Here is a 14,782-nt window from a genome sequence, read left to right as displayed (position 1 = left end):
TCTAGTGGGTGCACCACCAACAGTGGACAAGGGTTGCTTTCCTCCATCTTTGCCAATACTTGTATTTCTTGCCTTTTGATTCTAGCCATTCTGACACGTGTAAGATGATATCTCCTTGTCGTTTTGATGTGTATTACCCTGATGATTGTGACGTTGAGCATATTTTCATGTGTCTGTGTTCCATCTATTTGTCATCATTTTTTTCTCCTCCTCCTTCTCCTCCTCCTCCTTCTCCTTTTCTTCCTCTTCTTCTTCTTTTTCTTCTTCTTCTTCTTCTTCTTCTTCTTCTTCTTCTTCTTCTTCTTCAGAAGGCTCCATGCTCAATGTGGTGGTTGAACTCATGACCCTGAGATCAAGTGTTTTGCTCTACCAATTGAGCCAAGCAAGCGCCCTTCATTGCTGGTCTTCTTTGGGAAAAGTCTATCCAGGTTGTTGCCCATATTTTAATTGGATTATTTCACTTTTTTGGTGTTGGATTGTCTATGTTCTTCATATATTTTGGATATTAATCTCCTACTGGGTATGCCATTTGTGAATATCTTCTCCTCTTCTGTAAGTTGCCTTTTGGTTTTGTTGATGGTTTCCTACATTGTGCAAAAACTTACTTTGGTTAGTCCCAATAGTTTATTTTAGTTTCGGTTTCCCTTGCCTGAGGAGGGATATCTAGAAAAATGTTGCAGCAAACAATGTCAAAAGATTGCCGCCTATGTTTTCTTTAGCTTTTTGATTTCATGCCTCACATTTGGTGTTTAATCCATTTTGAGCTTATTTTTGCATATGGTGTAAGAAAGTGGTTCCGTTTTTTTTCTCTGATGTGTAGTGGTCCAGCTTTCAAGCACCATTAATTGAAGGGGCTGTCTGTCCCCCATCATATATTCCTACCTCTTTTGTCCTAGATTAATTGGCCATAGAAGTGTGGGTTTTATGTCTGGGCTCTCTCTTCTGTTCCACTTCTCAGTATATGTGTTTTTGTGTCAGCACCGTGCTGCTTTGATTACTATAGCTTTGTAGTGTATCTTAAAATGTGAGATTGTGATGCCTCCAGCTTTGTTCTTCCTTCTTGAGATTGTTTAGGTTATTGGGGATGTATTTTGATTCTATACAGGTTTTAGTACTATTCGTTTTGATAATGTGAAAAATGCTTCTGGTATTTTGATAGAGATTGCTTTTTTTTTATTGGCAAATTGAAAATGCAGTCACCTTTCATGTTCTTGGCTTGAAATATTTAGAATTACATCTTGTCCCATTCATTGAACTGAAATTTACTGAACATTTTCAATGTTTAACACTGTTGTGGCCTTGTTTTTAGGAATATGGAGGGGAATGCAACAAAATTACCCCTCAGGGAACTTGAAAAAGAAATCAAAAGGCAATACAGACTGAAAGAAAATATTTGCAAAAGATCCATTTGAAAAAGAACTCGTATCTGAAATAAAGAAATTCTTATAACTGAAAAGTAAGAGAATCCCATAAAAATACATATTCCGTCAAAGAAAAGTTAAAGATGATGAATACATAAAAAACGCTGAAAATCATTATTAGGGATGTGCAAGTTAAAAAGCACAGTAAGATATCACACTTGGGTATTGGGTAGTATGGGCATTTTAACAATTTACTCCTAGTTTGTGAGCATAGACTATTTTTCCATCTGATTGTGTCATTTTAAATGACTTTCATCAATGTTTCATAGTTTTTTTTTTTAAAGATTTTATTTATTTACTCATGAGAGACACACAGAGAGAGAGAGAGAGAGAGAGAGAGAGTCAGAGACCCAGGCAGAGGGAGAAGCAGGCTCCATGCAGGGAGCCCAACGTGGGATTCGGTCCGAGGACTACAGGATCAAGCCCTGAGCCAAAGGCAGGTGCCAAACCACTGACCCACCCAGCGATCCCTGTTTCATAGTTTTGAGTAGATAGTTCAGCTCTTTATTTGAGTTTATCCAAGGGGTTTTTTTTTTTCTTTTTCTGGGAAACTCTTTTATCTCTCTTTCCATTCTGAATGATATCCTTTCCAGTAAAGTATTTTGGATTGTAGCCTTCTTCCTTTCAGCACTGTGAATATGCCATGTGTTCCACGAGAGGGAGGTATATGCAAAATGACCTCCGAAGGCTAGCAGTGCTATAAGACAGAATAAAACGACTGACAAGTCCAGCTTGAAGACAAAAGGTTTACTAAAGGGGACTTAGGGACAGAAGCATTTCTTGGGTGGCTCCAAGTAGATCTTTGTAAACTCACCTCCTGTTAGACCTACATTTATAGCTCTAGTGGCTGAGGAGTATATGCTGATAGACCACTGAGGAGGAGATGTTAGAGTTATAGTCATATCGCTAAGAAGATCAAGGACATTATGCCGCAAGGGTTTACTTTAGGCTTGGTGAAACCCAAACTGTGACCAGCTAAAGTAGTTTACCTATTAAAATTCAGCTTGCTCAGCACGACAAGTGTCAAGATCTTACTTCACTATGTCCAGCAATCCAAAGTTATGTCATAACCTTTCCCAGTCCCAACCACTTCCATGTGGTATAAAGGTTGAGTTCTGCAACCCAAGTACCAACAACTTAGGATGATCGTCCCTTGACTTCCTTCATCTCAAATCAGAGTAAAACTCTGTCAAGGTGTGTTCTCCCTCTTATTATGTCAAATAAACCTAGCTTTGCTTGATCAACTTTTTATTTTTTTGAATGCTGTTGGAAGAGTTAGCAGTTGGCTTGTGTATTCAAAAGGTCTGCAGTCCTCCCAGAAACCCTTGAATAAAGTGAAAGAGAATGTGAAACTAGGCTTCTCGCATTTGTATGTCACTCTGTGTCCAACATAGTTATTATTGAGTTGATTCATATTTCCTCTTGGCGATTTTTCATGAAGTCTCTTTTGACATGTAGGCTTTTCAGATTGTTTAGGCTACATATGACAATACATCCTAATTATGAGATTACATACAATCACTTTGGGAAAAGAAGGAAAGTGCTCTTGTTAAATCATATATATATGCACACAAGGAGAAGCCCTCGATTTATTAACTACAACCTTTTCTGGTTTTTAAATTCCCACTGTCAACAGGCTCCCTAAATTGAAACTTTGTCTAAGATTTATCTATTGATCTCTTTTTCAGGTGTTATTATATGAACTGACTGAACAAGACCTAGATTTACAAACAAAATTCACCATTTCTTAAGTGTTGTTTTTCAAAGATTTTATTTATTCATGAGAGACACAGAGAGAGAAGCAGAGCTATAGGCAGAGGGAGAAGCAGGCTTCCTGCGGGGAGCCTGATGCGAGACTCGATCCCAGGACCCCGGGATCACGACCTGAGCCAAAGGCAGGCACTGAGTCACCCATGTGCCTCTTCTTAATGTTTTATATTATGTTTTATTTTTGTCTCATGCTCTCGCAATATCTGGCATGGTATATTAATCTTACCTCACATCAAGGAAATAACATTTCACAACTTTGTGTACTTTGTTTCTTCCTATTTTTACTCAGAGTTCTAAAGAAATTGCAACGATGTGCATTAACATTATTTTTATACAAAATGTTTAAATCATGGATATAAATTTGATTCTATTTCTGATCCTGGCTCAGATATTTTGAGGGAACTAAGGCCATGAATATAATGACTGTGACAAATTTTGCTTATAAACTCTTTATGTTGAGTGGATTTTACTCCTTGAGAGTGTGATTTAATGGATATGACATCCGATTAGTCTATATATAAACTAACTGGAGTCCATGACATAAAGTTATTGAAAACTTTGGTTTGCATTTCTAACTCTGTGGCTTGTTGTGTAGGTTAATGTTGAACTGGATATTTCCTCCTTGATATCTTACTTATTGTATTTGTTCTCAAGCCTCACTAATGATAGGAGGCATGTTAATTGAATGAAATAAAATTACCTAATTTATCCACCATTGAATGATTTTTGATGTGCTGGAACAAATAATTCCTGAGAGAGGCTTTTTTCCGCGAATCCTTATTATCAGACTGCAATGATCTGTGCTGTTTTGTGCTGTGAAACTCTTGTCTCATATGTATATGTCAGGAAGGATGCTTCCGGCTTAGATTACTGGTGAGACCTCGTAAGCTTCAAATAGATTTAAACATTTTTATCTTATATTTTGGTTTTGAAACATTGATTCTCTTATTCAAAGGGACGCTGATAAAAGGTGAAACCATAATAGCTAATATTTATTAAGCACTATTTTCTTGACACTAGGTAAAGGCCTTACATATTTAGTGAATTCTTATTATCACAGTACTCATGTTTTATAACAGAACATGTTAGCAAACACTGACTCATTCCTCCCAGGGGAAATAGAGGGTTAGGGTCCTACCAGCTTCTCCTCACCTTCTCATGAGTCGATACACACATCGCCCTGTTTTGTATGCTTATCTGTTTCAAGACACCTCATTTAATATGTATTATTGATTTATTGTCATTAAACTCATAGCCAATAAATAGTGCTATAACTAATGGAACTGAGTAAGCTTAGCTAACAATTATGTTTTCTCCCTGAGGCACATCTTTTTGCTTCTTCTTAGGAACTCTACAAAGTACTCTGCAATGTCGTCAGGGGCCATTCTACACAGTGAAATCACATAGAAAAAGCACAAAAATTTTTTTATTTTTTTAAAAAAAGTGTCATAAAATATATTGGGAACGGGACACTTGTTTACAGTATGAGATGCAACAACAAGGCAATACGTTGCCTCAACTGAGAGAGACTGGGAGAGACTGTTGTATAGTGTCTATATCCACATTATCTTGCATTTCTTCCATAGTTTTCCCAACTGTTATGCGGCCTAGAATTTTCAGTGATAATGAGATATGAAACATTACTCCATGAGGGGATGGTGTGAAGAAATTTTATACATTGGCCCATGTCTTTTTTCATAAGATGTCTGAATTGCAAGATGGAAACCTTGCAGAGAATCAAGTTTTACTTTAGGCAAGGTTTTGGCAGGTTTACATTAGGGTTCTCCAATGAATTCAAAATTAGGCAAGAGAGGGTGAGGAAATTCAAAATCCCAATATTTATATCAACCACATATCAGCTTTCCCCACGGATTCACATATTGTAGTAGATTCCTGAGAAAGGATGTAGAGAAATGAAAATACATAAGTTTGTGAATTTTTATTTATTTACTCTTAGGAGATTGTAGTAATAAAATTTCAGGTCTCTGTAGGGTAAGATAATCAAAGTATGCCAGTGTTTTAAAGTTTAAGCAAACATTCAACAATAACAAAAATGAAAAGAAAATCATGTATGTGAGAGAGTGACATATCTAATAAAACACTCTCACCTCTGCCCCTTTCTAGATTCAGATATTCAATAATTTCTCTTCTCATGCATTACAAATTGAAGGTAACTGGTACATTCTATTTCTCAGTCAGTATTTCTCTGGTGTTTATGTTTATGATTCATGCTAAATTCTAAATGACTATCATGTTTTCCATCTCCTCAGCATTAGGTTTGTATCTCTTATGATATTTGTGACATGTTTACTTCCTCCTATAGCATTTTAAGCATGTTTTATTTTCTGTTCTACCTGTCGATCCCTATGATTTGGGGAAGACAGCGTTTCACATGGGACACGGGCCTAGGTCAGAACTCATTGTCCTGCTCCCTGAAAATGAAGAAAGGCCCTACCCCAAGGTCGATGTCAGTGGTTGAATAAGATATTGTTTTCCAAAGGTTATACTTATCTTCCACATTAAATATAGATCTGCTGCATGGAGAATTTGCATTGATCACTCTTGTCTCAATCTGGTCTCCAGTTGTACTCAGCCAGCTACCACAGCACAGACAGGTTACTTGTGGGAAGGGGACTATCCTTTAGGGCTATAGTGAAAGGCAAGCAGAGAAACCTCAGGGTTCAAAAGTCCTCCCTACTGATGCAAACCTCACCGTGAATCAGCAACCTTTCCCTTTTATGGTGCGCAGACTCATCCTTCCTTGTATATTATATACAAGAAACATTATTACAGGACCAAATTCCTGGACTTTCTGCAATCAGTAAAGTGCATGGTAAGTGAGATGCACTAAATAAAATACGGTCTTTCACCTTCATATCCATGTCATTTATTTTTTATGACCAAGGAAACTTGAAGTTCTGACATGTGTTAAATATTATGGTTTAATGTAAAGGGAAGGCTGCTTGACAACTGCCTGGAAAGAATAGAAGCCTGAGAACTGTCCCATGATTCAGCTCATCAGGTGTTTCCTGGATCTAAATCTGTGTCATTGGAAAAATAATAAAATGAAAAACTGAGGATAAATATTACTAAGCATGAGGGAATGGGTAGTAAGGGAGATTCAATCACGAAATGCTGCACATCTCCTTTTGGTATATTTGTAATTTGACCAAGGGACTGATCATGTGAGTGACGCTTTCCTGGACCATTTGTCCTTAGCCAAGCTGATAGCTAACTGCATCATAATGAGTGAGCGCAGGCAAGCCCCAAAGAGGAAACATTTCCCTGAGCCCAGCCCAAATTGCTGGTCCACAAGATCACGAGCAGATGCTTCTTGCTGGTTTAACCCTAAGTTTGAGATGGTGGGTTATATAGCGGGAAACACAGACATTAGGATTTATGAAAAACACAGTCTGTATGGTGCTTTTTAAAGAAACAAGCTCTAAGAATTTAAAAAGAGTGGATCAATGTGTAACTAAGGGAGGTATAAACTATTAGAAGATACTTTGCACAAGTGGTCTAATATGGTTAAATTTCATTTTTCTAACTTTTAAAGTTTTATATTTATTTCATTTTTATATTCAATTTTAAAATTTTAAAATATTATATTTTATATATTTTAATTTTTATTCTATTTTTAAAATTATTATTTTCTAATATGTTCATATTAATATATAACATGTTTTATTTATATGACTATTATATACACAACACACAAATAGGCAACATATATAAGATATGTTATATATTACAAAACCTGTCACATGGATAACATGTCACATACATGTCACATAGCATACATTTTATATGTTACACATGTCTTATGATATTGTATACATAACATCTATTTATTGATAATGGTGGGGAAAAAGTGGAATAAACATTGCCTAAAAGGTTATTTAAAATGGAGCAAGATAAAATAAATAAATAAAATATAAATTGCTTATTTATTCTCGGGGTAGAAACTGACAAGGCAGATCAGTCCCTTGGTCAAATTACAAATATACCAAAAGGAGATGTGCAGCATTTCGTGATTGAATCTCCCTTACTACCCATTCCCTCATGCTTAGTAATATTTATCCTCAGTTTTTCATTTTATTATTTTTCCAATGACACAGATTTAGATCCAGGAAACACCTGATGAGCTGAATCATGGGACAGTTCTCAGGCTTCTATTCTTTCCAGGCAGTTGTCAAGCAGCCTTCCCTTTACATTAAACCATAATATTTAACACATGTCAGAACTTCAAGTTTCCTTGGTCATAAAAAATAAATGACATGGATATGAAGGTGAAAGACCGTATTTTATTTAGTGCATCTCACTTACCATGCACTTTACTGATTGCAGAAAGTCCAGGAATTTGGTCCTGTAATAATGTTTCTTGTATATAATATACAAGGAAGGATGAGTCTGCGCACCATAAAAGGGAAAGGTTGCTGATTCACGGTGAGGTTTGCATCAGTAGGGAGGACTTTTGAACCCTGAGGTTTCTCTGCTTGCCTTTCACTATAGCCCTAAAGGATAGTCCCCTTCCCACAAGTAACCTGTCTGTGCTGTGGTAGCTGGCTGAGTACAACTGGAGACCAGATTGAGACAAGAGTGATCAATGCAAATTCTCCATGCAGCAGATCTATATTTAATGTGGAAGATAAGTATAACCTTTGGAAAACAATATCTTATTCAACCACTGACATCGACCTTGGGGTAGGGCCTTTCTTCATTTTCAGGGAGCAGGACAATGAGTTCTGACCTAGGCCCGTGTCCCATGTGAAACGCTGTCTTCCCCAAATCATAGGGATCGACAGGTAGAACAGAAAATAAAACATGCTTAAAATGCTATAGGAGGAAGTAAACATGTCACAAATATCATAAGAGATACAAACCTAATGCTGAGGAGATGGAAAACATGATAGTCATTTAGAATTTAGCATGAATCATAAACATAAACACCAGAGAAATACTGACTGAGAAATAGAATGTACCAGTTACCTTCAATTTGTAATGCATGAGAAGAGAAATTATTGAATATCTGAATCTAGAAAGGGGCAGAGGTGAGAGTGTTTTATTAGATATGTCACTCTCTCACATACATGATTTTCTTTTCATTTTTGTTATTGTTGAATGTTTGCTTAAACTTTAAAACACTGGCATACTTTGATTATCTTACCCTACAGAGACCTGAAATTTTATTACTACAATCTCCTAAGAGTAAATAAATAAAAATTCACAAACTTATGTATTTTCATTTCTCTACATCCTTTCTCAGGAATCTACTACAATATGTGAATCCGTGGGGAAAGCTGATATGTGGTTGATATAAATATTGGGATTTTGAATTTCCTCACCCTCTCTTGCCTAATTTTGAATTCATTGGAGAACCCTAATGTAAACCTGCCAAAACCTTGCCTAAAGTAAAACTTGATTCTCTGCAAGGTTTCCATCTTGCAATTCAGACATCTTATGAAAAAAGACATGGGCCAATGTATAAAATTTCTTCACACCATCCCCTCATGGAGTAATGTTTCATATCTCATTATCACTGAAAATTCTAGGCCGCATAACAGTTGGGAAAACTATGGAAGAAATGCAAGATAATGTGGATATAGACACTATACAACAGTCTCTCCCAGTCTCTCTCAGTTGAGGCAACGTATTGCCTTGTTGTTGCATCTCATACTGTAAACAAGTGTCCCGTTCCCAATATATTTTATGACACTTTTTTTAAAAAAATAAAAAAATTTTTGTGCTTTTTCTATGTGATTTCACTGTGTAGAATGGCCCCTGACGACATTGCAGAGTACTTTGTAGAGTTCCTAAGAAGAAGCAAAAAGATGTGCCTCAGGGAGAAAACATAATTGTTAGCTAAGCTTACTCAGTTCCATTAGTTATAGCACTATTTATTGGCTATGAGTTTAATGACAATAAATCAATAATACATATTAAATGAGGTGTCTTGAAACAGATAAGCATACAAAACAGGGCGATGTGTGTATCGACTCATGAGAAGGTGAGGAGAAGCTGGTAGGACCCTAACCCTCTATTTCCCCTGGGAGGAATGAGTCAGTGTTTGCTAACATGTTCTGTTATAAAACATGAGTACTGTGATAATAAGAATTCACTAAATATGTAAGGCCTTTACCTAGTGTCAAGAAAATAGTGCTTAATAAATATTAGCTATTATGGTTTCACCTTTTATCAGCGTCCCTTTGAATAAGAGAATCAATGTTTCAAAACCAAAATATAAGATAAAAATGTTTAAATCTATTTGAAGCTTACGAGGTCTCACCAGTAATCTAAGCCGGAAGCATCCTTCCTGACATATACATATGAGACAAGAGTTTCACAGCACAAAACAGCACAGATCATTGCAGTCTGATAATAAGGATTCGTGGAAAAAAGCCTCTCTCTGGAATTATTTGTTCCAGCACATCAAAAATCATTCAATGGTGGATAAATTAGGTAATTTTATTTCATTCAATTAACATGCCTCCTATCATTAGTGAGGCTTGAGAACAAATACAATAAGTAAGATATCAAGGAGGAAATATCCAGTTCAACATTAACCTACACAACAAGCCACAGAGTTAGAAATGCAAACCAAAGTTTTCAATAACTTTATGTCATGGACTCCAGTTAGTTTATATATAGACTAATCGGATGTCATATCCATTAAATCACACTCTCAAGGAGTAAAATCCACTCAACATAAAGAGTTTATAAGCAAAATTTGTCACAGTCATTATATTCATGGCCTTAGTTCCCTCAAAATATCTGAGCCAGGATCAGAAATAGAATCAAATTTATATCCATGATTTAAACATTTTGTATAAAAATAATGTTAATGCACATCGTTGCAATTTCTTTAGAACTCTGAGTAAAAATAGGAAGAAACAAAGTACACAAAGTTGTGAAATGTTATTTCCTTGATGTGAGGTAAGATTAATATACCATGCCAGATATTGCGAGAGCATGAGACAAAAATAAAACATAATATAAAACATTAAGAAGAGGCACATGGGTGACTCAGTGCCTGCCTTTGGCTCAGGTCGTGATCCCGGGGTCCTGGGATCGAGTCTCGCATCAGGCTCCCCGCAGGAAGCCTGCTTCTCCCTCTGCCTATAGCTCTGCTTCTCTCTCTGTGTCTCTCATGAATAAATAAAATCTTTGAAAAACAACACTTAAGAAATGGTGAATTTTGTTTGTAAATCTAGGTCTTGTTCAGTCAGTTCATATAATAACACCTGAAAAAGAGATCAATAGATAAATCTTAGACAAAGTTTCAATTTAGGGAGCCTGTTGACAGTGGGAATTTAAAAACCAGAAAAGGTTGTAGTTAATAAATCGAGGGCTTCTCCTTGTGTGCATATATATATGATTTAACAAGAGCACTTTCCTTCTTTTCCCAAAGTGATTGTATGTAATCTCATAATTAGGATGTATTGTCATATGTAGCCTAAACAATCTGAAAAGCCTACATGTCAAAAGAGACTTCATGAAAAATCGCCAAGAGGAAATATGAATCAACTCAATAATAACTATGTTGGACACAGAGTGACATACAAATGCGAGAAGCCTAGTTTCACATTCTCTTTCACTTTATTCAAGGGTTTCTGGGAGGACTGCAGACCTTTTGAATACACAAGCCAACTGCTAACTCTTCCAACAGCATTCAAAAAAATAAAAAGTTGATCAAGCAAAGCTAGGTTTATTTGACATAATAAGAGGGAGAACACACCTTGACAGAGTTTTACTCTGATTTGAGATGAAGGAAGTCAAGGGACGATCATCCTAAGTTGTTGGTACTTGGGTTGCAGAACTCAACCTTTATACCACATGGAAGTGGTTGGGACTGGGAAAGGTTATGACATAACTTTGGATTGCTGGACATAGTGAAGTAAGATCTTGACACTTGTCGTGCTGAGCAAGCTGAATTTTAATAGGTAAACTACTTTAGCTGGTCACAGTTTGGGTTTCACCAAGCCTAAAGTAAACCCTTGCGGCATAATGTCCTTGATCTTCTTAGCGATATGACTATAACTCTAACATCTCCTCCTCAGTGGTCTATCAGCATATACTCCTCAGCCACTAGAGCTATAAATGTAGGTCTAACAGGAGGTGAGTTTACAAAGATCTACTTGGAGCCACCCAAGAAATGCTTCTGTCCCTAAGTCCCCTTTAGTAAACCTTTTGTCTTCAAGCTGGACTTGTCAGTCGTTTTATTCTGTCTTATAGCACTGCTAGCCTTCGGAGGTCATTTTGCATATACCTCCCTCTCGTGGAACACATGGCATATTCACAGTGCTGAAAGGAAGAAGGCTACAATCCAAAATACTTTACTGGAAAGGATATCATTCAGAATGGAAAGAGAGATAAAAGAGTTTCCCAGAAAAAGAAAAAAAAAAACCCCTTGGATAAACTCAAATAAAGAGCTGAACTATCTACTCAAAACTATGAAACAGGGATCGCTGGGTGGGTCAGTGGTTTGGCACCTGCCTTTGGCTCAGGGCTTGATCCTGTAGTCCTCGGACCGAATCCCACGTTGGGCTCCCTGCATGGAGCCTGCTTCTCCCTCTGCCTGGGTCTCTGACTCTCTCTCTCTCTCTCTCTCTCTCTCTGTGTGTCTCTCATGAGTAAATAAATAAAATCTTTAAAAAAAAAAACTATGAAACATTGATGAAAGTCATTTAAAATGACACAATCAGATGGAAAAATAGTCTATGCTCACAAACTAGGAGTAAATTGTTAAAATGCCCATACTACCCAATACCCAAGTGTGATATCTTACTGTGCTTTTTAACTTGCACATCCCTAATAATGATTTTCAGCGTTTTTTATGTATTCATCATCTTTAACTTTTCTTTGACGGAATATGTATTTTTATGGGATTCTCTTACTTTTCAGTTATAAGAATTTCTTTATTTCAGATACGAGTTCTTTTTCAAATGGATCTTTTGCAAATATTTTCTTTCAGTCTGTATTGCCTTTTGATTTCTTTTTCAAGTTCCCTGAGGGGTAATTTTGTTGCATTCCCCTCCATATTCCTAAAAACAAGGCCACAACAGTGTTAAACATTGAAAATGTTCAGTAAATTTCAGTTCAATGAATGGGACAAGATGTAATTCTAAATATTTCAAGCCAAGAACATGAAAGGTGACTGCATTTTCAATTTGCCAATAAAAAAAAAGCAATCTCTATCAAAATACCAGAAGCATTTTTCACATTATCAAAACGAATAGTACTAAAACCTGTATAGAATCAAAATACATCCCCAATAACCTAAACAATCTCAAGAAGGAAGAACAAAGCTGGAGGCATCACAATCTCACATTTTAAGATACACTACAAAGCTATAGTAATCAAAGCAGCACGGTGCTGACACAAAAACACATATACTGAGAAGTGGAACAGAAGAGAGAGCCCAGACATAAAACCCACACTTCTATGGCCAATTAATCTAGGACAAAAGAGGTAGGAATATATGATGGGGGACAGACAGCCCCTTCAATTAATGGTGCTTGAAAGCTGGACCACTACACATCAGAGAAAAAAAACGGAACCACTTTCTTACACCATATGCAAAAATAAGCTCAAAATGGATTAAACACCAAATGTGAGGCATGAAATCAAAAAGCTAAAGAAAACATAGGCGGCAATCTTTTGACATTGTTTGCTGCAACATTTTTCTAGATATCCCTCCTCAGGCAAGGGAAACCGAAACTAAAATAAACTATTGGGACTAACCAAAGTAAGTTTTTGCACAATGTAGGAAACCATCAACAAAACCAAAAGGCAACTTACAGAAGAGGAGAAGATATTCACAAATGGCATACCCAGTAGGAGATTAATATCCAAAATATATGAAGAACATAGACAATCCAACACCAAAAAAGTGAAATAATCCAATTAAAATATGGGCAACAACCTGGATAGACTTTTCCCAAAGAAGACCAGCAATGAAGGGCGCTTGCTTGGCTCAATTGGTAGAGCAAAACACTTGATCTCAGGGTCATGAGTTCAACCACCACATTGAGAGGGGGGCCTTCTGAAGAAGAAGAAGAAGAAGAAGAAGAAGAAGAAGAAGAAGAAGAAGAAGAAAAAGAAGAAGAAGAAGAAGAAAAGGAGAAGGAGGAGGAGGAGGAGGAGAAGGAGGAGGAGAAAAAAATGATGACAAATAGATGGAACACAGACACATGAAAATATGCTCAACGTCACAATCATCAGGGTAATACACATCAAAACGACAATGAGATATCATCTTACACCTGTTAGAATGGCTTGATTCAAAAGGCAAGAAATACAAGTATTGGCAAAGATGGAGGAAAGCAACCCTTGTCCAGCAAGGGTTGGACTGTTGGAGGTGCAGCCACTAGAGGAAGCAGTACGGAGGTTTCTCAAGAAACTAAAAATAGAAATACCATACGCTCCAGTAATTCCATTATTGTGTATTTACCCAAAGAAAACGAAACACTAATTCAGAAAGATATACACACCCTATGTTTACTGCAGCATTATTTGAAATAGCCAGCTAATGGAAATAATGCAAGTGTCCGTCAATAGATGAATGGATAAAGATGACGTACTATATAGAGACAATGCAATATTATTCCACCACAAACAAAGAATGAGATCTTGCCATTGGTGATAACATGGACAAACTGAGAGGGTGTTATGCTAAGTGAAATATGTCAGTAGGAGAAAGTCAAATGTCAGATGATTTCACTAATATGGGGAATCTAAACAAATGAATAAACAGTGGAAAGACTCACCAATATAGAGAAATGATAGCTTCTAGAAAAAAGGGGGAGAGGGAAGGCAAAATGAGTGAAAGGGAGTGGGAGATACGGGCTTCCAGGTATGAAATAAATGGAATAAATGTCAGGAGAATAAAACATAAAACGCAGGGAATATAGTCAGTAATTGTAGTGGCATTGTGTAGTGACAAATGGAATTTACCCTTGTGAGCACACCACAGCAGATAGACTTGTTGAATCACTATGTTGTAACCTGAAACTAACGTAACATTGTGTGTCAACTGTACTTCAGTAAAAAAGTAATAAAAATGATTTTTATAAAGTTCTCACCAGACAAAAAGATAAGTGTGTGATGTGATGGATGAGAATGGTGTAATCTCTTCACAATATTTAAAGCGAATCAAGTCATCATGTTGTACACCTCACCACTGCACAATGTTATATCAAGGATATCTCAATAAAGTCAAAAAAATTTCTTTAAATAGAATAGTATGCTAATTAAAATAAGCAGTCACAAGAGACACTTCATTTATACAAAATGCTCAAAACAGGCAATATATATGACAAAAAGTAGACAAAATGTTGACTACGGCTGGGAAATGCAGAAAATGAAGAGTTCCATCACAGAGTGAAGGTTTCCATTTGGGGTGATGAAAGTGCTCTAAAATTGATCACCAGAGCGGTTGCACAATTCTGTGAATATACTATGAACCACTGAACTGTACACTTTAAATCTGGCACTTGTACGGTATGGAGGCACATGTCAACCAAAGTTTTATGAACAAAACAAAACCATCTCTTCCTGTATAATAACTTTCATTCTTGTGTCAAGAGGACTGC

The sequence above is a fragment of the Vulpes vulpes genome, chromosome 2 (genome assembly GCF_048418805.1).
Source record: "Vulpes vulpes isolate BD-2025 chromosome 2, VulVul3, whole genome shotgun sequence".
Lineage (NCBI taxonomy): Eukaryota > Metazoa > Chordata > Mammalia > Carnivora > Canidae > Vulpes > Vulpes vulpes.
The sequence above is the reverse complement of the archived record's forward strand: the minus strand, read 5'-3'. Positions refer to the sequence as shown.